This window comes from Ambystoma mexicanum, chromosome 1q (assembly GCF_040938575.1).
Source record: "Ambystoma mexicanum isolate Mex_15411 chromosome 1q, UKY_AmexF1_1, whole genome shotgun sequence".
In the NCBI taxonomy this organism is placed as follows: Eukaryota; Metazoa; Chordata; class Amphibia; order Caudata; family Ambystomatidae; genus Ambystoma; species Ambystoma mexicanum.
Genome location: NC_090922.1, coordinates 306912531 through 306936008, shown reverse-complemented (window position 1 = coordinate 306936008; position 23478 = coordinate 306912531). Strand labels below are relative to the sequence as shown.

At 52.4% G+C, this 23478-nt stretch overlaps 1 long non-coding RNA gene across 1 annotated transcript in view; it reads right to left on the bottom strand.

The window, feature by feature from the left end:
* Window positions 1–23478, bottom strand: part of LOC138521329 (uncharacterized) — a 286380-nt gene that overhangs the window by 95059 nt on the left and 167843 nt on the right. Inside the window, exon 3 of the long non-coding RNA XR_011283015.1 lies at window positions 11338–11458. This is a non-coding gene — a long non-coding RNA (uncharacterized lncRNA). The remainder of the gene's footprint in view (window positions 1–11337; window positions 11459–23478) is intronic.

Below are 23478 nucleotides of genomic sequence, written 5' to 3'. Positions count from 1 at the left end.
AGACACTGAGCTTCTGGGGGAAGGAGAGGAAAGGAAGAATACCTCTGGGGAGGTGCAGCTGTTAGTGTGCCTTCTTAGAGACATCAGAGATGTGAGGAGAGAGGGAGAGTGTGGAGTAGAAGATGACCCCAAGGTTTTTTGCCACACAGGTGGCAGCAGGGAGAGGGCTAAGAGAGGCCGGCCAGAGAGTGACAGGAAAGGAGAGTGTGGGTGTGCCGATGAGGAGAATCTCGGTCTTTCTGGCATTAAGGCAGAGAGAGGGAGAAGAGGTGGCTGAGGGTAGCCTGAAAATGAGTGTCATCCGCACTGCACCCGAAGTTGGGGCAGAGCCCAGCAATGCAGTGGGAAAGAAGTGCCAGGTATTGGTTCAACAGCCAGGAAGATAGGTTAGACCCCTGGGGAACACCACAGGTATAGATAGAAATGGAGGATAGGAAGGACCCAAGTTGAACCTGGGAGGGTCGATCAGAGAGAAAAGAAGTCAGCCATGCCAGAGCCTGACCGGTGATCCCCAGGTTGTCACGGAGACAGTTGAGCAGGATGGCATGGTTGACCGTGTCGAAGGCAAAAGAGAGATCAAGTAAAATGAGGACAAAGGGGGTGTTGGAATCAACTTTGGAGAGCAGGTCTTCATGGATGTTCAGGAGAGCAGTTTCCGTGTTTCTGGCAGCTATGAAGCCAGACTGATGGTCATGGAGACAACCAACAGATTCAGTTTGAAGATTAAGCTGGGAGATGGCCAGCTTTTTCAGGAGTTTGCCCAGGAAAGGGGTGATAGAGGTTGGGCGATAGTTAGCCGGGCAGGAAGGGTCGGTAGAGGGTTTCTTAAGAAGAGGTTGCACAAGGGAGTGCTTCAGGGGGGAGGGGAAGACTCCGGTAGCGAAGGAGTGGTTGCAGAAATCAGCCAGTGTCGGAGCCAGGGAGTCAATGTGGTACTTGATGGCTTTGGAGGAACAGGGAAGAACCTGTTTTGATGAGACTTTCATTGATTGGACTTGTCTAGAAACCTCATCTGGGGAGAACAGAGGAAAGGAAGAGAAGGAGGCCAAAGAAGGGGCAGAGAAGGAGGGAGGAAGGAGAGGTGGAGAAGAAGTGCCAGAGTAAGAGCAGGGAGTAGAGGGAGAAGGGGAGAGGGAGAGAGGACAGAATGTCCTGAGTTTTAGAGATGAAATGAGAAGCCAGTGCCATGCAGAGGGCCTGGGAAGGGACAGGAGAGGTAGAGACTGTGGCAGGATTGGCCAGTTCCTTGCAGATTTTAAAAAGTTCAGCCAAGCTGTTGGATGGCACAGAGATGCGGGCTTGAATGTGAGCTCTCCTCTTAGTGCGACCAGAGAGCCGGCATTGCCTTTGGAGCAGGCGGCAGGCCAGTTTGTCAGAGGATGTACATGAAGTACTCTATTTCCTCTCAGCCAACCTGCACTTGTGTTTAAGGGTGACGAGGTCTGAGTTGTACCAGGAGTTGCACTTGGCTTTTGGCTTCAAGCAGATCCGCATGACATGGGCAAGAACATTGAGAGTGTCTGAAATAGCAGAGTGGAGCATGGAAAGGGCTGTGTCAGGGTGTGAGTCAGCCAAAGAGGTAGGGGGAGAAAAAGTGGTGGCAAAAGCCTCAGCTGACACACGCTCCATGGGTCGGATGACCAAGAAGGTAGCTGGCAGTGATGGAGTTGGCTTGGCCTGAGGGGTAGAGAGGGTGAGCTGGGAGGAAAGGAGATAGTGATCACTCCAGGAGAGAGGAGTGGTGAGAGGGATAGAAAAGGGAAGGTTAGAGGAGATCAGAACATCCAGAGTATGCCCTGAAGAGTGAGTAGGGCCAGAGGGGATAATGGAGAGTGAGAGAGAGTCCCAAAGGTCACGAAAGAGTCCAGTGGAAGGGCAGGAAGCATCCAGCTGGATGTTGAAGTGTCCAGGAAGGAGGAGTTGGGTGGTTGAGACCAGGAGGGAAGAGGAAAGGTCCGACCACTCAGAGAGGAAGGAGGAAATCTGACCAGGTGGCCGATAGATAGTAGCCACAGTAAGGGAATGGCTAGGAGAGAGAGAGAGAGCCTGCAGACGAGGCATTCGAAGGAGGAGTAGGCCAGCTTAGGAATGACAGAGGTAGGAATCCACTCAGGGAAGATCAGGGCTACACCCCCTCCGGAATGGTTGGGCCTGGGTGCAGAGAGGATCTTGTAGCCATCAGGGAGGAGAGTGTCAAAGCTCGTGAGAGAGATGGCCGTGAACCATGTCTTGGTGAGACCAAGGACATCGAGGTCAAGTTCCTCCAGAAGACGGAAGATTTCAGGGGAGTGTTTGACAGCTGATCGAGAGTTAAGAGTGGCAATATGGCGAAGGTTGCCATCCTTGAAAGACTTCCGGGGAGGGGTACAAATCAGAGGTACACCCTGCAGAGGTGTAGAAGAAGCCCAAGGGGGGCAGAAAGGGAAGGAGGAGAGGGCAAGGAAGCCGAGGAGGAGACAACAGGGGAAGATGAGGAAGCCCTGGAGGGAAGAGAAGAGACAGCAGGAGAGGAGAGGAAGTTGATGAGGCATGTGAAGCATTTATCGAAGAGGAGAAGGTTGACCTGAGGGTCTTGGACCAAGACGGTGCCATTCACATAAATATTAATGATAACCTTGGAGGAGTGGAAGGAGGCCAGGAGGGCCTTCACCGGGTGCCACCATTAATGGAGAGAAAGAGAAAGGAGAGAGCACAGAGACCATATGTAGAGTCCATGTGTCTGGAGAGGGAACGACAAAGAGATGCCGGTGAAGGTTTGCCTGGAGGAGGCACTGGTGTAGGTGTCAGCGATAGGGAGGCCTGGGTTGGAGACCAGGATGTCCTTTTTGAACTTCTTCCTGCCAGATTTAGTTAGGGGAGCAGGATAGTCGATAGAGAAGCAGTTAGAGAAAATAGAAGAGACAGAGAGCACCATAGAGTAGGTGGTAAGAGGAGAGAAGAGGAAGGGAGAGGGAAGGGGAGAACACTAGGGAAGGAAACCGGGCAGGGTGCAAGCAAACGAGACAGAGAGGTGACCCAAGTTGAAAAATTGGACAATCAGACACTCAGATTAAACAAAAATATCACAATGAAGTTTTAAGGACAGGAGAAAAAAGACCTGCCTAAGTTTGAGACTCCAGTAGAGAGGAAAAGGCTTAGGTTCACAATGCACATTTTAAAATACTTTCCAATGCAATTATTTCTAAAACAGGAGACACAACACCTAAGTTTGAGAGTCCTAATAGTGGAGAAAAAGGCCTAGGTTCACAATGCAAATTTTAAATACTTTCCAATGCAATTATTTTTAAAACAGCAGACACAACACCTATGTTTGAGAGTCCTAATAGAGGGCTGAAGTTGTCCCTCTCAAGGCACCTGACTCAAAAGACCCAATAGACTCATTTCTAGAACGAAAATAGTGGGTGTAAGGGGAAAATGAGGTGATAAGGATTGCCCTGTTTTTTCAGAAAATTGTATATCATTTGTCTAGAAGAAACTTGTTTGTTGGAACCTGAAGACAAACAGGGTAACACTTGCTTTCCCCCACCAGCCATAAAGGGAATTAGGGATCGGCTAAGTTGTGGTTTGATCAGTTGGGTTAAAACAACCTAACTGGTACATATTCTCAGGGTTAAGCGTGCCTTCTTTAGGAATTTTAATCATAAAATGGGATATAGATGTCAATAACACAATGATTTTGGCAAAAACATATTTTAGGCCAATTGAGAAAACAATTGATCAATACATTTTTCACATTGTAGAAATAGATTTAGTTGTCAATACTTTACTTATCAAAATATACATATTATATTGGCCGGCATCTTTAATGTCCAACTTGAGGTTGCACAACAATATACATTTTTATAAAAAGACAATGATGAATGTTGGGCTGTTCCCTTCCTCCAATGCAGTGGGAGTACCCCACGCTCCAAACATACCCTTAAAATAATCCATCATTTTTAAACTAAACGGTATAGATCGTGTAATGTCAGATTTGGACGTGATTGTCCTGCTAAGCTACAGTGCAGTGTTCCCACATTGATTATATATTAACCACAGTTGATAGTTGGAGAATTTTTCAAGATTTCGAGGCCACTCAGGTGTAGGAAGTGATACATTTAACCTTATTGATTCCTCGAGCTTTTAGTGAGCATCGCTTAGATTAAGCTAAAAATGTATCACGCTTCAGTCGAATAGAAGGGGAAAAGCTCCTCCATTCTGACCTATTGCATCTTGTCAGTAGACTCTGTTTTACGCCTGTATGAGATTTTCATGCAGGGGTAAAATTAATGGATTCCTATGGAATCTGCCTTGATTTAGCACCTGCTAAATATCAGGCTGATTTCATAGGAAGCCATAAAACAATGCCCTCTACAAAGTGTAGTTTGCAGGCATTCTTTATTTTTTAACAAGATCGAGAGAGGGTCTCACTACGAGTTTGCCGGTCCGGATACAACGGTACTGGTAAGATTGCTGGTACTGTTGTATCTGGACCGACAAACTCTGAGTTGTGCTCGCAGGTCTGACCTGGCGGAATGAAAGGCACCCGCGAGCACAGCATGCCTGTAGCACAAGCACCATAATGATTTGTGCCGTTGCTACAGGCATCCCCATTCCCATTGAGCCGTATGGGGCTCAAGTGGGAATGGGGATCACCCGATTCCAGCACCCGCTAAAGGGCAATTACCGGCTCCGGCGGGGCCAGAATACCCCAGTAATTGCCCATTTGCGGGTGCCAGACATTTTCACAAGTTTGGAGGTAGCCTACCTGTATTACAGGCATGGCTACCTCCAAACTTGTAATGAGGCCCATGTTTAAAATTGCAAGAAGGGGACCCAAAAGCATTTAAGTACAAATGTTGGCGGTTTCCTTTATGCAATTCGCATTTGATAGAAAATAACCCCCGGAGGGTGTCATTTTATGATGGGCTGGATCACAAAATGAAAGCTTCCACCCATTTTCGATTCCTTGCAGGGAATAATGGTACAAAGCGAGGTTTGCGCCTCCTCCACATTTTCCTCTTCCGTGTTGGAAGAGCATCACATTTTATACCTGCACAACATTTTCATGTAAGCATAAAACAAATGGATTTGTGTGGAATCCATCCTGAAGAGCAGGGGAAGTTCATAGGCATTCATTGGCAACAGGACCGGTGCAAGGAATTTTGACACCCTAGGCAAACTGTCAGATTGCTGCCCCTCACTCCAGGTACTCGATCAGATCAAGACTGAGCACTTAATTTAAGAGGTACGTATATTTCATCCCGAAGGGCAGAGTGGCATGAACACACCAACACTCCCCCTACAGCTCCCAGGCTCCAACCCTGGAATTTAAAGAGACAATCAAACCAGACTAAGAAAAGCATACTGTGATTTAAACAGCTCCACTATGTCACATAAAGAAGGTTTCAGTGAACGTCCCAGCCTTATTTCGGGTGTCCTGAACTGACCAACAGTAAAGCAGTGTACACAAGACTGGCTCGAGTAAGAAAACTATCGAGCAAGCACAAGGACTTTGAAAGGTGCTCTATAGACAAAAGACTGGAGACAGCTTTAGAGAAATTGATGTATGTTGCAGCAGACATGCTTGCACGGATCAGGGACAGGGGAGAGGGGCGTTCTGCCCCATCGCTCCCGACAAATATCCATTCTTCCAATTTGGTGATCTACCATTTACCATTGTGTTCAAAGTCTAACAAACAATAAAGCTTTTCTAGTTGATACCAGTACTGAGGCAACTGCCCTTCTTTTGTGGAGAGAATGGTTGGCTATGGCACACTCTCTCTCACATGGCATGCTCTCTTTCATGCACACACATGTACACACACATTCCCTCTTGCACGTACACACCCATACATGTATACACACATTCTCCCTCCATACACACATATCACACTCACAACACATATGCACACACTTTTTTCTTTCTTTTAATCTTGCCCCATCACGCGCCGATGGTGTATAAAATGCATGCTGGATTTCTTAACTACCTATCTTCACCTGCTGCTGCCGGCTGCTTAAATCACTGATAAGAAATGTTGCATTTGCTATAGCTGCACAATGCTGGGAAAGAAAGAAGACTTGAAAAAACCCATCATTATGATTGGAATGTTTGACCACGCATTGTCTAGCGAAAGTTGTAAAGCGCAGCATGTAATCACAGCCCTCTAAAGCCAATTATATACACAGGTGAAAGAAAATCTCTTAGGGGTAAGCGGGGGTCCCACAAACCTATCCAAGTGCATTAACAAATCTATGTAACTATCAGCGGGTGCATTTCCATTGCAGACTCCTTATTGAGCAAGACTACAGGAGAAGCTGTACTCAACATCAGGTGAAACCAGCAGAGTGACAGTTATAACCCCAGCTGCTAATGCCAGCTACACTGAAAACCTGTACAGGATGATAGCCTTGTTTGGGTGTGTTGTAGGGAAGTTGAGCCCTGACAGCATGAAGACTCATTTGCAGAGGGCCTATAGCAGAGGAAAGATTTCCTCAGTCATTGAAGGCATGTGGGGGTGGAGCGGAGGGAGGTTGAATGTACAAGGGTAAAAATCTCCCTCATACTCACCCGATCATAGATAGGAGACCAAGGTAAGCAGTCCATGGTGCCAAACTGTTTTTCTAGTCCTGTATTCTGCACCCTCATTTAATGAAACTAAAATGTGTTCTGGGGTTTTGGACTTGTTTAATGCCAACTGAATGTAAGCAGCACTGAATAGGCTGGAAATTAGCACTGTCAGCCAGCAATCCATGAACTTCCACCTGCTCCAATTTGCTCTTTCTTTACTCTATGCCAATACAGCTATTGCTGAGACCGAGAGGCAGAACAATTACAAAACTATAGGGCACCTCACCTGCCTGTGAGTGTGTCTGAGTCTCTCTCAGGCAGGGATGCCACAAACAGCAGCAGGCTGCAGCTAGTGCAGGGTGGGCCACGGACCGTCCAGAAGAAGAAGAACATTTGCACGAGCCTCACGAGGGCACTTGCAGTGCTAATGCGCAGGTGTGGCCTGAGACCCTGCACACAGCACAGTGCCCACACCCAACCAGAACTTCATGGTGCCTGCTGCGCTGCCTGTTGCTGCAGACAGTGCTGAGAGTGCTGCTTTAAGTAGTCGAGACGACTTGAGAGAGTGAATAATAAATATATGCATACAAAAAATGTATACATTGTTATTACCTTCGGCTGCATTTGCTGCTCTAACATTTTCACATTATAGGCAAGCGCCTAATCTTGCCTAGTGGTAGTACCGGCCCTGATTGGCAGACACCATCTGCAAAGTGTAATTTGCAGGCAGTGTTTAATATTTTACAAGATAGAGAGTAAAAGTAAAGAGCAAAGGTGATTTTCTCTGGTTTTACTATCTATTTTTTCACTCAGCCTTGCCCAAGTAAAGTGGAAAATTGCATGCAGGGTTCCGACAGCAAGTAAGTGCTAACATTCGCGGTTCCCTGGATGCAATTTGCATTTAAATAAAAATGACCCCCTGAGTCTCTCCCCTGCATGTTCACCTGCACCCACATACTCGCACAGGATTGCTTGGAGAACACACACAAAGACACAAAACTGCCTAATTTTTAAGCATGGGTCAGAGTAGCTGAGCCAGACGACTGCCTGTAGTTTGCATGGTGTGCCTGCAGTTCCCAGTGCTACCTCTTGCTCTCATTTGCCAAGCCTATAAGTGTAGCCAGGGACATGGGCGAAGTGTAGAAGTCAGGGGTGGTGTCTGTTCAGCAATGCTTTGAAGCACAGATGTGTGAGTGGTGCTAGATCCACGTGTACCTCCACCCAATGATCCCTGTTGCATGGCCCATCACCATGCACTCATTGAGCCTGTCTAAAATGCAGAGGCCATGCAGGTCTGACTGATATGAGCGTCTCAGGCAGCTTCATTTGAATCATGCCGGCCTCATCTCCAGAGCATTGGTAGCGAGAATATAACATGTCATCTATATATATATTTGTGAAAGCGTGTCCATATGTTCGGGGTTGGCTCCAACCCCATAACAGTTGGTAGGCTGAAAGTTTGGCCCAAGATAGGCATACCAGACTGGGGGTGTACTGGCAATAGTGAAATTTTACCAACCCCACCCATTCACCCTGCACAGGGCTGGGTTTGGCCCTGTGCTATCAGCATAGGCAACTTTGGGAGATTACTGATTTTGCGATTGTTGGCTCCAGCCCCACAACAGTTGGTGGGCTGAAATTTTGACCTGAGGTCAACATACCAGTCTGGGGTGTACTGTCGATAGTGAAATCTGACCAACCCCACCCATTCACACTGCAAAGGGGTGGAGCGGGGTCTGGCCCTGTGCTATCAGTATAGGTGATTTTGGTAGATTGCTGATTTAGCGACATAACCAAAAAAAGGAAGTTAGGACACAACTTTGGCATACCAGTCTGGGGTGTACTGACGATAGTGAAATTTGACCAACCCCACCCATTTGCCCTGCAAAGGGGTGGAGCGGGGTCTGGCCCTGTGCTATCGGTATAGGCGATTTCGGGCGATTGGCAATTTTGCAAAAATAGGAAGTTATGGCACAATAAAACATACATAAGGCTATAGCAGATCCCCCATGTGCATGTCAGCTACAGATCCGTGCAACACCGGGTGGTACCGCTAGTTAGTAATAACTATGACTATACAATATGTGGATTGGGAGTGCACAAGATAGCTGGAATCTAGGTTACACCAAGGGGATGTTTGTAGAACCAGGCCTTCAGTTCTTTTCTTAACTGAAGGAGACTTGAAGCAGCCCCTGTTGCCACCGCGATGGAGTTCCAGAGGAGCGCAGTGTAGCATGAGAAGGACTGTTTCCTAGTCTTGTTTTTGCAAGCCAGTCTATTTTCCAGTCTGGACATGATCTTACTGTGAGATGTCTGTGTGCCACTTCCCCATTGCTGACCATGTCAATACAAACCTTTGACTTCATGGGGTGTTCCGGACTACAGTGCTAGAATGGCAATGTAAAAAGGAACATAAAAAGACTCCAAAAAGTTAAAAAAGCTAACACAGAAGTGCCAATCTTGTAAACCGCGACAACAGAAATACCTAAAGCAAAATATTCCATCCAGGAAGGAATGGAAGGTGTCCTACCATATATAGGGATCAGTTTAGGACTGGCGGCCCATTAGTTGTTAAGGAAAATACATACATGGACAACCCAAAAGGCCAGGTCACCCAGTCACGCCAAGTGTGCTCTGAATTATACCAACAACACTTTCTTCTCCAATACAACACTTCATGTCAGATTTTCCAACTTCTAATAGCAGGTGCCATTATTAACCAATGTAATGCTTATCGACCTATGAACTGCAAGTGACAGACGAGCGGATACTTAGGAGCTTGTGAAGTTCAGGCTGGCCCCATGCCAGCGATGACCACTTACCTCGTGAGCTTTCCCAACCTGAAGTGCTACTACTCAATTGTGCCTAGCAGCATCAATGCACTACTATTGTCTCTACCACTGCAGTGCTTGTAGGCTATGCCAATGGAAAGCCCAAGTCCTAGTACTGCAATTCTTTCCTTTTGCTGCTAGGGATTGCCAGTGTCAGAGTGCTGCAGAGATATGAGTGGGTGGGTTGAGAGTATAGAATTAATACCACAGGTTGTGCTAACATACGCCTCTCTGATAATGCACTGATGAAATTGGGCTTTGATGTGATGAACGCCCTGCCGCCCCATCTGGGGGATGAAACTGCACATTGGCCATTTAGAAAACAGCTCAGTACTCGACTGTTCAACTGAAACCCCTGTACTTTGATGCTACCCTTCCCTCCTCGCCCTGCCCTCTGTAACCAGTGCCTGGATGCCTGCGGGCTTTGTGCGTTCTATGAATACAAAAATAAATAAATAAATAATAGTATGTGTTTTATTTGCATACAATGACAAGTGTCCGCTGCACCTATTACATTGATTAATTGCATGGGACAACTAAAATAAAGAATTTGTTTCCTGAATGAAGCACTTTTTAGTTTTGGCTATTTAATTGCGCTCAAATGCACTGCCTATAAGCCGAAACTTGACATGGAAAGGGAAGGTAGGACAAAGGAGAGACATGAGAAGCTGCATGCAGCATCTGGGTGTTGATTGGTTATTTAACCACCAATTGACCGCGCCTGGCAATGCTAGTTCCTATGGCCATTCCCACCCACTACCTGCCTGCTCCTCCCTGCCCAAAACACATCCCCCTGGGATCTCTGTGAGCATGAAATAACATCAAGCTTTGTTCTGTGGCGTGCCTGCCAGTGCCATTTCAAAGCAGTCTTCAGAGAGTTAATGGCTTAATCCTAGCTGTAAAGGTACTACTGGCGTAATAAATATGTCTTAACCAAGTGTGCCTTCAGGTACTTGAGTGTCTGTCCCCAGGCCTGAAGTCCTGTTAAAACACGTTGGGCCTCATTACAAGTCCGGCGGTAACCGTGCCGGTAAACCGGGCTTGCCAATTTTTCCAGCGCTTGTCTTCCCGGAAACACCGGCGCTTTACAGCCCCGTCGGTTTGTGAAGTCAGGTGCCGGAAAATGTTAATCCCCATTCCAATTCCCATTTGAGTCCCATAGGACTCACTGGGAATGGAGAGCACAAGACCACCGGCACAGTTATTAACTGTACCGGTGCTTCCGTGAAACTCTGCGGGCGGGTGCCGTTCCGCCCGCCAGGTCTGACCGTGCCGTCGTAGTGTGCCGGTCCAGTAACAACAGTACTGCTAGGCTTACCAGCATCGTTGTTACCGGACCGGCACACTTGTAATGAGGCCCATTGGCAAAGAACAGTTTTGGTTTCTGTACAGACATTTGCCAGGCACTGATATCATATGCTTAGGTATTCAGACCATTGTCCAGCTGCTGCCGCCTAATGGCCAGTGTCATAATGGTAGTGCCTAGATAACACCTATTCCATGCCTTCACGAGAGCCAAAGCTCTTTGCTTTGCCATTGCTTGTTTTATAGTCGATTTTTTGTGCTAGATAATCCAAGTCTCTGATAAAGGTCTTCACTTAACAGTATGTACTATCGTTGGTCAAACTGGCCCTTCTCCGCCCAGTGCAAGTGTTAACTGCTATAGATTTCTGAAAAGTGTATCGTCCTTTCCATCAAGAGTCAATGTTTAATTATAAAATAACACTGCTGTTTCCGTTACACCCATCCCCTAAGGAAGTGTGCAATCGATGCACTTCTGCTTGAGTTAATGAATTCCCTAGCACGACCAGTCAGCACATTGGGTTGCAGCCAAGTCATGAAAATATGCTCTCATTACAATTAAAAAGTTACAGTACTTCATATTAAGTGGCACCCGGGGACACACAGTCAGTTTCTTTTAATTAACTGAAGCCTCGCGTTAGTTACTCTGTTTACCTTGGCTTCCTCGGGAGGTTCCTCCCAGTCCCCCATCGCTTCTCTTGTTTTCATGCTGTTGGTTGGAAAAGCTTTGCTCGCACCAGAGGCACAGCTCTCCTTTGACAATCCTGACTAGGAGCTGCGAATAACACAAACAGATTAATTAATCTCTACACACATCAGTGCAGTTTCCTAATTGCCAGAAATAGCATTATTTGGATTTTTTTTACAGTGGTTTAGTTCGCCATGTAAACACTATCAAGCCCATTCATGGAATTAATGTGCCCCGAAAATTCTGGCGCAAAGGTGCCAAAACATGCGATTCGCAGTGCAAGTGGAAAATCGCAGGGAAACCAGGGCACATTGATTCATGGAAGTCCGTGTGCGAGAAAAATATTGGATGTGCGCTGAAAAAGTGCGCGGCGCACGCCTGCGCACAGGTCATCCAACGGCGTGCGCTACGGCCACAGCGAAATCGCACATAGCGCGGCGCACATAATAAAAGTAGGCGGAACACGGGGCGTAACACTCGGAATGGGAAACAACGCGTGAAAATATGGGCGTCACGGGGGTAGTACAGGAGGCAAGTGCGCAGAACGCCGACACGCTCGCCTACAACTCGTATTCATGGAATCGAATAGGGCAAACCAGCGCACGGTCAAAGACGCGCACAGGGCCAAACAAGTCCGCCACAAGAAAGCAGGCGGTAGCGTCCCTGCGCCTGAAATAAATGTGCGCCAAAATGTGCGCTTACAGAAAGCACCTATATACAGCTATGATGAATGATCCATACTGTGGCCCTCTAGGACAAATGAGGTGCAAAGGGGTACCGACAAACACGGACACCCGCTGTGTGAAAAATAGCGTGTGCGTGTATTTCGGTGTGCGCGGGAAGTTCCACACGCGATTGGCCTGGGTATGTGTATTTCGGGATGCGCGGGAAGTTCCACACGCGATTGTCCGTTGTACGTGTACTTCGGGGTGCGTGTGAAGTTTCACACGTGATTTCAGCAGGGTACTTTTATTCCAAGGTGCGCGGCAAGTTTCACACGCAAATTTTCAGGGTACGTGTATTTCGGTGTGCGCGTGAAGTTCCACACGCGATTTCAGCAGGGTACGTGTACTCCAGGTGCACGGGAAATTCCACACGCGAATCCAGCAGCCTACGTGTATTTCGGGGGTGCTGGGGAGTCCTACACGTGAATTGGCCATGTGGGTCCTCCCAGATGTTCCCTCTACACCCTCCAGGCGGCCCACACCACAGGGGACTACCCTGCACCCCTGCACATGTCCCCAGGCAGCCCATCCACCATGGCCATGCCCCCCAGCCAACCCACATGTCACCTTGCACTACTGCCCACCAACGCATGTCTCCCAGCACCCCCACCCCCAAGCATCCAGGGGCACCCTCCACCAGGCCCCCACTCATGTCTCCCACCCCACCACCCCCCAGCATCAAAGGGCACCCTCCACCAGGCCCCCACTCATGTCTTCCTGCACCCCCACCCCCCAGCATCCAGGGGCACCCTCCACCAGGCCCCCACTCATGTCTCCCAGCACCCCCACCCCCCAGCATCCAGGGGCACCCTCCACCAGGCCCCCACTCATGTCTCCCTGCACCCTCACCCCCCAGCATCCAGGGGCACCCTCCACCAGGCTCCCACTCATGTCTCCCACCCCCCCCACCCCCCAGCATCCAGGGGCACCCTCCACCAGGCCCCACTCATGTCCAACTCATGTCCCCCTGCACCACCACCCGCCAGAAGTCAGGGGCACCCTCCACCAGGCCCCCACTCATGTCCCCCTGCACCCCCACCCCCCAGCATCCAGGGGCACCCTCCACCAGGCCCCCACTCATGTCTCCCAGCACCCCCACCCCCCTGCATCCAGGGGCACCCTCCATCAGGCCCCACTCATGTCCAACTCATGTCTCCCTGTACCCCCACCCCCCAGCAGTCAGGGGCACCCTCCACCAGGCCCCCACTCATGTCCCCCTGCACCACCACGCCCCAGCAGTCAGGGGCACCCTCCACCAGGTCCCCACTCATGTCTCCCACCCCCCACCCCCCAGCAGTCAGGGGAACCCTCAACCAGGCCCCCACTCATGTCTCCCAGCCCCCCCACCCCCCAGCAGTCAGGGGCACCCTCCACCAGGCCCCCACTCATGTCTCCCAGCACCCCCACCCCCCAGCATCCAGGGGCACCCTCCACCGGGCCCCCACTCATGTCTCCCACCCCCCCCCCACCCCCCAGCAGTCAGGGGCACCCTCCACCAGGCCCCACTCATGTCTCCCAGCACCCCCACCCCCCAGCATCCAGGGGCAGCCTCCACCAGGCCCCCACTCATGTCTCTGATCACCCCCACTCCCCAGCATCCAGGGTCACCCTCCACCAGGCCCCACTCATGTCCAACTCATGTCTCCCTGCACCCCCACCCCCCAGCAGTCAGGGGCACCCTCCACCAGGCCCCCACTCATGTCCCCCTGCACCACCACCCTCCAGCAGTCAGGGGCACCCTCCACCAGGCCCCCACTCATGTCTCCCACCCCCCCCAGCAGTCAGGGGCACCCTCCACCAGGCCCCCACTCATGTCTCCCCCCCCACCACCCAGCAGTCAGGGGCACCCTCCACCAGGCCCCCACTCATGTCTCCCACCCTCCCACCCCCCAGCAGTCAGGGGCACCCTCCACCAGGCCCCCACTCATGTCTCCCACCCCCACACCCCCCAGCAGTCAGGGGCACTCTCCACCAGGCCCCCACTCATGTCTCCCCCCCCACCACCCAGCAGTCAGGGGCACCCTCCACCAGGCCCCCACTCATGTCTCCCACCCTCCCACCCCCCAGCAGTCAGGGGCACCCTCCACCAGGCCCCCACTCATGTCTCCCAGCACCCCCACCCCCCAGCATCCAGGGGCACCCTCCACCAGGCCCCCACTCATGTCTCCCAGCACCCCCAGCCCCCAGCATCCAGGGGCACCCTCCACCAGGCCCCCACTCATGTCTCCCAGCACCCCCACACCCCAGCATCCAGTGGCACCCTCCACCAGGCCCCCACTCATGTCTCCCAGCACCCCCACCCCCCAGCATCCAGGGTCACCCTCCACCAGGCCCCACTCATGTCCAACCCATGTCCCCCTGCACCCCCACCCCCCAGCAGTCAGGGGCACCCTCCACCAGGCCCCACTAATGTCTCACAGCACTCCCACCCCCCAGCAGTCAGGGGCACCCTCCACCAGGCCCCCATTCATGTCTCCCAACCCCCCCGCCCCCCAGCAGTCAGGGGCACCCTCCACCAGGCCCCCACTCATGTCTCACAGCACCCCCACCCCCCAGCAGTCAGGGGCACCCTCCACCAGGCCCCCACTCATGTCTCCCACCCTCCCACCCCCTAGCAGTCAGGGGCACCCTCCACCAGGCCCCCACTCATGTCTCCCACCCCACCCACCCCCCAGCAGTCAGGGGCACCCTCCACCAGGCCCCCACTCATGTCTCCCAGCACCCCCACCCCCCAGCAGTCAGGGGCACCCTCCACCAGGCCCCCACTTCATGTCCCCCTGCACCACCACCCCCCAGCATCCAGGGGCATCCTCCACCAGGCCCCCACTCATGTCCCCCTGCACCACCACCCCCCAGCAGTCAGGGGCACCCTCCACCAGGCCCCCACTCATGTCCCCCTGCACCACCACCCCCCAGCAGTCAGGGGCACCCTCCACCAGGCCCCCACTCATATCACCCAGCACCCCTACCCCCCAGCATCCAGGGGCACCCTCCACCAGGCCCCCACTCATGTCTCCCAGCACCCCCACCCCCCAGCATCCAGGGGCACCCTCCACCAGGCCCCACTCATGTCCAACTCATGTCTCCCTGCACCCCCACCCCCCAGCAGTCAGGGGCACCCTCCACCAGGCCCCCACTCATGTCCCCCTGCACCACCACCCCCCAGCAGTCAGGGGCACCCTCCACCAGGCCCCCACTCATGTCTCCCACCCCCCCACCCCCCCGCAGTCAGGGGCACCCTCCACCAGGCCCCCACTCATGTCTCCCAGCACCCCCACCCCCCAGCATCCAGAGGCACCCTCCACCAGGCCCCCACTCATGTCTCCCTGCACCCCCACCCCCCAGCAGTGCGATTTGCCTGTGTACGTGTATTTCAGGGGTGCGCGGGTAGTCTTACACACGGTTTCATCAGGGTACGTGTATTATGGGTCCGCGTGAACTTCCACACACGATATTAGCAGGGTACGTGTATTACAGGGTTCGCATGAACTTCCACACGCAATATCAGCAGGGTACGTGTATTACAGGTTCGCGTGAACTTCCACACTTGCGACTGGGCCTGGGAGAGCGTGTTATGTGTATTCCTGGGGTGGTCGGGAAGATTTCCACGGTCGCCTACAACGCGCCCAAAAAAAAGGTCCAATCCGGAAACACGTACGCCAGCATGAAGCAGGCGCACGTCCCGCACAGCATAAAAGTGCGCGCAAACAACAAACAAGCTCAGACGCCAGGATGAATATATAACGTTCCTAGCAGCAGTGGCCGCGGGATACCGCAGGAGGAGGAGGAGGATAGTCAGGGCCAGAATCTTCACACCCAGAACCAGCCTTTTTGGTATGCCTGATGACCAGGTGTATGGGAGGTACAGGTTTCCACCTCACATAATACTCGACCTGGTCAGTGAGTGGGAGGATGACCTCACATCACCCACCCTGTGCTCCCAAGCACTGAGCCCCCTGGAGAAGGTCCTCAATGTACTGCACTTCTTGGCTACCGGATCATTTCAGCGGACATGTGCCATAGTGGGGGGGGGGGGTTGTCACAGGCCACGCAGTCACGGTGCCTACACCAGGTGTTGGCCATCATCACTGCACGCTCATCAGTCCGCAGGCACATATACCTGCCCAGAACACCTGCAGAAAGGCAGGCTGTCAGCCAGGATTTCTACAGGGTGGCACAATTCCCCAAAGTGCTAGGTGCCATTGATTGCACACATGTGGCTCTACGTCCCCCCAGGGCATCTGAGCACATCTATAGAAACCGCAAGCACTGGCATTCCATCAACGTCCAGGTAGTATGTGATGCCAAGGGAATCATCACCTCAGTATATGCCAACTATCCAGGGTCCACCCACGACAGCTTCATTTACAGGATGTCAACCCTAAACCGGGACATGGAAGTTGGGCGGCATGGCGATGCATGGCTGCTTGGTGAGTATAAATGCCACAGCACACGCATGCATGACAGATACAGAGTAATGTGCCTACCCCACTAATGATCCCCATCACCACCTCCCCAGGGGACAGTGCCTACCCCCTCAGCACCCACATGATGACGCCAATTCGGAACCCCATGACGCCTCCCGAGGTAAGATACAACACAGCCCATATTGCAACCCGGGGCATAGTGGAGCGCACATTCGGAGTGCTCAAGTCACGCTTTCGCTCCCTTGACCGTTCTGACGGGCAGCTGTTATACGCTCCCCCAGTAGTGTGCAGGATCATAGTGGCAGCATGTGTCCTGCACACTGTTGCAACACGCCGGGGCCTGGCTGTGGACATGGTGGTGCCCCCACGTCCCCAACCACATGCACGCCCGCTGCGCATAGGAGGGGAAAGGGCACGGGGTGAGGCAGCCCGTACGCAGCTGGTGGCTAATTACTTCACATAGAAATCACACCCCTGTGGAGTGCACACAGCCCTGGCACATACCATCTGACAATCAATGATGACTCAATCTGACAATTCTGATGAATTAAGGGACAGTCAACTGTCAGAACCATAGCAGCCTGAGATTGTTCACCTGGAAGTGTCACAATGTGTGCATCCCTACCTACACAAGCACCACCAATGCAGTGTCATCAAAAGACACACTTCTATGCATCAAAAATGAATACCCACTTGCAAAATACAACATGAGAACAGTGCCATGTCACCCAACCCCTCCCGGCACCGCCACACAACACACCATGGCATGTCATGCTATGCGAGAGCAAACAAATTAATCCCCACAACATGACACAAGTGTCACAAACTACAGTGTCCCTAATGGAAACTGGCCACATATGAAATGCTCACAGTAATGCAAGACCAACAACACACATTACCAAATATTTACCAATAATACTAATCACCTACACAACCTCCAACCTACCATAAACATGACAGTACGATTAAAAAAAATGGTAGTCTCACTACCTGATAATGCCAGCACTTCGAACACTTCCAACTGTACAGTGTTAGTGCCACGCAAAAGTGTAGGTGCACTGCTCACAACATGGACTCCATTTCCAAAGTAGACCGCCTTGTGAAGACATGAGAAATGAACCTGCAAATTAGGAGGATGAGATGGATGCAGAGGCACATATCAATACACCATGTAGTGTACAATACAACAACAATATGCACTAGGAATGTATACACAGTATTGCCTACCTACTGCCCACACAGCTCATGGGAGTCCAACGTCACTGTGTAAGTCAATGTCACTTGGGCACCCCCTTTGCAAGCCCATGGAAACGGGAAGCAGGAGGGGTGTGTGTCACACAAACCCAAGCATCTAACCCAAATTCAGGACAAGCCTGCATGTGCCCAGCCACAATACAGCGTATGCCCACGGGAGCCACACAAGGCAACACACTGTCAAAAGAATCAAAAATCAAAAATCAAAAATGGCCATGAATGGGCCAGGGGGGGTGGCGGAGGCCACCCAGGAGGTCGGAGGACAGGTGCACACCAAAACCCACCTGTGTGGATCTTGCAAAAAAAAAAAACACCTCCATGGGCTCATGGCCTGCACGGCTACCCTATTGTGAGAGATTCGCTTCTGTCGCTCTCCTCACCCTCTGCAGCTGCATCAGGAGGTGGTGGCACTATGGGAGGCAGCCCACGCAAAGCCCGGGTCTGGTCCTCCATGGCAGCAAGCATGCGGGTGTGGAAGGTCTGGTTCTGGAGGATAATCGTGCGGAGGTCCCCATGCAACAACTCACGGGATGCCCGGACCTCCTCCCTAGTTGCCTGCATCTCTGCTGAGAGCGTACGTGTGAGCCGCTCCAGCTGCTGTTCTGTCCTCATGTCAGTTGAAGCCTCAAGCTCAACAAGAGTCACCCTGAGCTGACAGAGTTCCACCCTCAGGGCTTCCCTGTGGCCCTGGGACTCAATAGAAATGGCTTCCCGCAGAGTCTCCAGTGCCACCCATCTGTCCCTGTTGGACGCCAACATGTCCTCCCTGTGTGACTGGCAAATGGATTCTGTTGCCTGCTGTAGTTGTTCCATCAGCCTTTCTTGGTGGACATTGGAAGTGGCCACCCTATCCATGGCCTGAGCCATCATCTCAGATGATGCTGCCTGTTTGTTTGCCATACCGTATATGGATTGCTCCCATGCGGTATTGCCAGGTGGCGTACGGCCACTGCGTCGGCGGGCACCACACCTGTCTGGAGCAAGGCGAACTGCGCCTTGCTGTGCCGGCACTGCCTGAGGCTGCAGGACTGCATTCCCCCTCTGATCTGCTGGCCCAGGAACAGGATCAGATGTTGCGGAGTGTGACCCTGCATCCGTAACCACCAAAGGCAGACCTACCAACACTGACATCCCCATTGAGGGTTCTACCCTTGGTGCAGGTGGGTTGGACAGTACAGAATCCCTCCCAGAAACACTTACCTGCGACCGCACATAGGTCTCATCATCCGAATCGACACCTGAATAGAGCTCGGGGGAGGTGCACCCAGAGACACCCCTTGAGATAATGGTCTGCAGCAAGTGTGGGTTCTCACCCACCACCACACCACGTCCCTCACTGGTGCCCGGTCGGGCCTGAGACCCCTCCTGGGTCTGCACCATCTCCACAACCCGAGCAGTATCAAGTGCGTCATCCCCTGCAAAGACATGAAAGAAAAGAAATGGGAACAGGCATTAGCACCATGGCACACAATTAGGGCTGAGAAGCAACAGAAACAGTACTTCATGGACACATGTCCCACATGACTATAACCCTCCCATGCATGCACCGTCACTGCGTATGAAGGGGAGGCAAATGGCACACATTGATGACACCAAGATGGAAGACCAACACATTTGCTGCATGCTGGCTAGCAGTGCCATCACACATTGGCCTGTGATTGGCATGTCCATTACACATACATGACACATGCCATCACACAGATGGCATGTACCGTAGCCATGTCACACATGTGACAATAGGACTGAGAAATGCCTAGTGAAAGTGGTGGAATGCAAACAATCAGCCTGAATGAACACAGAATAATACGCAACTATGTTTTGGCAAGATGACACTTCAAGGGGAACTGGCGTGAGGTTGGGCTGAATGTCTACTGTTGCCAGAAGGGATACTGCAATACCCAAATCCTGGTGCGCAGAATGTATTGGATGAAGCACATGGGTGACCCAAACCACTCAGGCACACACACCCTCACCTGGCACTCAATCAGAAGCCCTCACACACACACCATGCACATGGATGACACACACATGCATGTGCACTCACCGGATAATGCCTCGTAACCTGGCAGGTCTCCCACGCCTTGGATCTGTTCCTCCGTGACATAGGTCCCAGCAACATACTCATGTGGAGTGAGTTCAATGTCCTCTGCTGGAGACCCACCTCCAGTCACTAGAGTTGCGGCATGACTTGAGGCCAGCTTTTTCTTTGCCCTGCGCTTCAGGTCATTCCAGCGCTTGTAGCAATCATTAGCTGTGCGCCTCACGAATCCAAGGGCAGTTATGATGTCCGCGATGGTCTGCCAGTGTGCCTGACGTTGTGCAGGTGTGGTCTTGCACCCTGCAGTAATCACCATTTTGCTGTCATGTGCGGACACATACTCCACAAGTGCATCAAGTTCGGCCTGATTGAAGCTGGGCTTCCTTGGTGGGCCGGACTGTGTAGCCATGTCTGGGGCATCAGCCTGTACTGGACGAGCACTCTTCCTCTTGGAAGGTGGTGGGGATCCTGAGTGTCCTACGCCGCTCTGGACACTAGGGGCAGGAGCCCCGGTGGACTGTGGACTAGGAGTGTGGGAATGAACACTCACCATGGGACTTGGTGCAGGCATTAGCTGAAGTGTGATGTAGTCAGGGGGAACGTCAGCAGGATGGACTGGGACCGACACTGTCCTGGCTGGCAGACTCAGAGCTGGGGTGGATGGAGCCGCAGCTGCCCCTGCAGCCTCCCCACCCTGCCTACTCGGGGCAGCAGATGACATAGCTGCCCCTGATCCACCTGGCCTGGTGACACCAACGTGCACCACCACATGTGGCCTAGTCCTGCTGACCTGGAAGTCAGCCATGGAGTCACCCTGTGCCAGGTCTGGTGCCACAATGGGCTGGTCCAACAAGGGCTGAGCAGGGATGGTGTCAGCCACGTTACCCTCAACCGGGGGGGGGCATGGGTGTCCCCGACTGGTCACCCACAAATGGGGGGCTAGGGGCACCCGGCAAGTTCCGGCCACGTCCCCTATCGTATCCACCACGGCCACCTCTTGAGGCTCGGCCACCTTTGCCACCCTTATCGCGTGCTCGCCTCCCAACCATGGCACTGATGTTGTTGTGCGTATGGGAGTTGCAGTAAACTATTGTCCTGGGCAATTGGGGGTCAAAGGGGTAGGGTACTAGATGGAATTCGTACCCTAGTGCTCTAGCAAGGCTGTATGTGACCCCTGGGGGAAGATGACAGGTCACGCAACGCACAGGCACCCCAAAAAAGGGAGATAATGTGCACGCAACCCCTCCTAGACCACGTGCGTGGAAAAATAAACCTGCACTATGCTGTGGTACCCAGAAACACAAAAATGAACGTATGCGTGTCACACGCAGCCTAGACTGACCTCTGAAGGGGTACGCAACACACGGGGCAAGCACAGATGTTAAATACGTGCACGACTCACCGTCTGCCAGGAAAAATCGCGTGAAAAATACGCGCGTGTGTGCGTTGGCAACACCCCTGCCAAAAGAAGAATTGTACGCTGTCTGAGGAGACAGGACAACAGAAGAAGTGAACGTTGTTTGAGGAAACAGGCCCAGGAAAAAGACAAAAAGAGAAAAAGCTGTCAGAGGTAACAGGCAGTACGAACTTGGAACGCCGTGAAGTAAATCGCGTGTGAACCGACAAGAAGTACAGATTTCACCCACTCGCTCTCCACGAAAAGCACGTACAAGGAAATGGCGTTCTACACGTACCTTTTAAACATGCCCACACGTCCAGCGTCACTTCCGCGTGTACGCGCTAAGGCCCTATCCTCCAATTATACGAGCTGACACTCTGACGTGCAGTCATTGGACGTGTAACATGCACCCGTGTACAGGGAAGCGCCCGCGCACGCACGTCACAAACGCACATATGCACTGAGGCCCTTTCCACCAATTGCACGCTATGACACTCTGACGTGCTTATTTTTTCTACGCGCCATGGAAAACGCACGTGCGCGTAAAGTCATAGACGCGCCTACACACTGGGGGCCTTTGGGCCAATGATTTCGCGTACGTGTGCTGACGCGCTTACGCGCTAAGGCCCTTTCCTCGAATTACACGCAGACGTGCTGTATTTTCATGTGCCAAATCACTCCATATCAAGCTGGCCACGCGTAAGCACACGAAAGACCACGTTCCTGCCCAGAAGGCCGAATTACTGCCCCCCAGATTCCCGAGCACGCTCCCACCTGCCATCTGCTGCTGCCTGATTGCCTACTGCCCACGTGCCCTGCCATTTGCTGCCTGCACATCAGCCAGGGGTGCTGTTGCTTTGACCACCCCTGCTGGAACCGAAGACTCCCGACTGGGATTCCATCGCTCCACAGACCAGCCCCAGGACCCAGTTGCCCACCCACTCCTGCCTCTGGGGTTGTCATGTCGAGCACTGCAACATCTGGCACCACTGGCAACCCCCGGCCAGAGAGGCAGAGGGGCACCAGCTTCACTGCCACTGAAGTTGGTGTCCTGGTGGAGCAAGTCCTGGGGCAGTATGATGCCCTCTTCGGAAGTTTGCGCGCCAACAAGGAAGGACGGACTCGGATCTGGACGGACATCGTGACTGCAATCAACGCAGAGGGGGTGGCAGTCCGACTATTCCATCATGTCAAAAAGCGCTGGGAGGACTTCAGGTCCAGGACCCTCAACAAGGCCTGGTGCCTCTTGAAGGCAGCGGATGCTAAGGGGCGCCGGGGCCACTTGTCGGAAGATCAGATGAGGGTCCTGGAACGCATATCCCCAGAGCTCCACGTCCAGGTCCTTGAGAGGGAGACCCGTCTGGAGTCGAGCGGTAAGTGTACATGCATCATGATTGTAAGCTGTGCATGTGGTGGTGTGCCAGTAGTGTGCAGGTTGGACATGTGTTTTTATGGGGCCAAGTATGGGGGGGTGTACAGGGCCGTGAGGCTAACACATGCGAGGGCTCTCATTTGTGAGACATGGATGGTGCTTGTGTGTGTAGGCTTGCATGCCAAATGCAGATGTGTGGGCACACATGTTTGGATGAATGTGTATGTAAGTAGGCATGTTCGTGATGTCACACATGGATGTTGGTTTCAGCTGCATGTATCAGCACTGTGTACATGTGCATGTGTGTGTATTTGACAAGGGTGCAACAGTGATGCAACATGGATGCATGTGACAGCGGGATGTGGAAGCCTGATTGGCAGATGTGACATGGATGCCAATCTGAACACTGCAACAGTTGCCAGAGGTGTACACATGCATGCAAGTGTGGTGGTGCGTGTGCATGTGTAGTGCACTCCCTGTGTTGCATGTGATGTCTGGCTCACGTTTGCCTGCTCATGCTGTTGTATGTGTATGGATGGTGTTGGCTGTTGCAATATGGCCGTGTATGGCTCATGTGTGCGAGCTGAAATGACATGTGTGCTGTCGATTGTGATGCCATGTCTGAGGTTTCCAAATGCCACTCATGTACAACTGTCATGTGTGTATGTGTCCATTGTACAGTGCCCTGATGCCTGTTTTTTATTTCTCCCTGTCTTCAACGTCAACTGATGAAGAGGGCGGAGAAGGTGCTGTGGAGCACAGCGGCAGGGATAGCACCGCCAGCCGGAGATGCAAGGCCCGGCTCCCCTCCCAGGTTGTCATCTCGTCGGGGAGTGAGGAGTCCGGTGCCGTGTCCCAGGCCGCAGCTGCCGTGGGGAGGTCCAAGAGGCGG